Genomic DNA, 2,164 nt, shown 5'->3' with positions numbered 1-2,164 from the left:
ATTTGTGTTCAGACTCCAGTATCTGCTCCTCTCTGTGACAGGGAGCGGAGGTGAGAGGGCGGCAGCATCGAGACAACCCCATTCATCACTCCCGTCAGCCAGGCAGCTGCTGGACCACGCCCCCTCTCCTCCCAGAGCTCCGCCCCCTTCACACGACCCTTCTGCTCGTACATACCTCTCTGCAAGCGCGTCATGTTCTGATGAATGACTTCCACCTGTTTGGGAGCCTTGTGCTGATGCACAGGTCACTGGTAGTGATGGGGATACTGTCTTCCAAATGTGTGTGAAGAGTCGTCACTCGCCGTCACTGTTATGCCCCAGGCCAAACTGGCGGATGTGTGGCTGCCACAGGGTTCATTTCACATGATTTAATTATTGACCAAAATGTCATTACGTTTCAGTCAAGATTTAGTTGAATCATTCTCTTCCATTTGAGTCAAAAACTAAGATGAATTGGTGATGCTTTATAATAAGGGAACATGAATTCATGCAGTAACTCTTTGAGTGGTTCATTTATACTCTGCATACCTCTTACTTCATATCTTACCTCAACTCAATGTATCGACTATTTAGTGTTGTGTTCAAAATGACGCTAAAATACATTTTCCAGAAAAACTTCAGTAAAATGAAGGTACTACTGAAATGCTGCTTTTTTTTTAAAACCTGAGGGAATTTCAAGTGCCCCATGGGTCCCCGTACCCCTGGTTGGGAAACACTGCAGTAACTAATGACTCCATGCCTGACTTCATCATGTTTTCATGAATAAATACTCATGTATGAACACAGTTAATGAAGGCCATGAGTAATTCATCATGATCATGATTCTGTGCTTTGTTTAAAGGTTTAGCTTCCCCTCTGGGGTCGTTCAGCAAAATCAAACTCATCGTTAGTTCATCATTACTTCATTATGAATGTGCCTCTTAAACTTGTGTTGCATCTTTGTGTAATGGCAATGTGCAGACTGCAAAGGCGTGAACACATCTGCAGACCACGAATCACGTTTGCACAGAAAATGAAAAAAATAAAAAAATGAGACTGACCGACTCGTGCCATTTGCTGTCAGAAGAGCTGGAGACCAACTCCACAAATCACTCTGCCTTTCCCGTTGCTGTCAGAGTCACTGCAGCACTGCATTTCTATAAAACTGGATCTTTGCAGCAGGCTTTGGGATCAATGGGTGACATTGCACAATCTGCCATAAGTTCAGCCATACATGCAGTAATGCGCTAAGTTTGGGTTCTCGGTTTAATTGATTCCACACATGTACAGCTCTGTGCACCGTCAGAGAACATTCTGATCGACATCAATCATAAAGGAACTCATTCAATCAACACTGGGCCATTTGTGATGCAATGTGTAACAAAACATGTATTTGTGAATTATCCCAGATCCACCCGTGACTCCTTCCTCCAACTCAACCATTCCCGCTGAAACGGTGGCCACTGTGGGACAATGCTCTGAAACTCTCACGTTCACGTGTGCACAGTGTGATTGAGAGAACATTCATTCAACTTTAAAGTTCTCTCAATCACAGACATCCAAAGTTACGTACTAATAAGAGGGGAGCGGAGCGAGCTGCGCAGGAGGAAGAGGAGGTAGAGGAGCTCACCAGTGCAGGACACCACGCTCTGAAACAGGGACAAACCCAGGAGGTGCTGCACTGTTTCAGAGGATCAGAGGAGACTGAAGGCAGCAGGTTTCCTTTGGGTGCTGCAGTTTCCCCGACCTCTGGGTCAGGACGCAGTGGCTCAGGACTAACACCTGAACACTGTTTCGTTGTACACTTGAACAATGACAAATAAAGCACTTACGTACTTACTATGTGCATGTACCTGTTTATGAACTACATTTTATCCTGTTGGGCGGTGACTGTGGTACAGTTCTATCAGGGGGAAACATGATAAAAAAGACACACAGAACTGTTGCCTGCCTATCTCTGGTCTCCTTGAGTTCTCTCTGAAAGGAGCGGTGCCGTCAGTGTTTGAAAGCAGCTTTTCAAACACGATTGTGTGCATGAAAGGGATGGAACTATGCAGTGTCTCGTTGGAGCACTAATGGAGGCTGTTGCGATGGCATCTGCACAAGGCGGAGGTTTATGTGTGTCTTCAGGTTATATAAAGAGAGAAAGAGAAGGCCATGGTGGGTGTTAAAAAGATCAAATGGT

This window comes from Gobius niger (genome assembly GCF_951799975.1).
Source record: "Gobius niger genome assembly, chromosome: 1".
Taxonomy (NCBI): domain Eukaryota; kingdom Metazoa; phylum Chordata; class Actinopteri; order Gobiiformes; family Gobiidae; genus Gobius; species Gobius niger.
The sequence above is the reverse complement of the archived record's forward strand: the minus strand, read 5'-3'. Positions refer to the sequence as shown.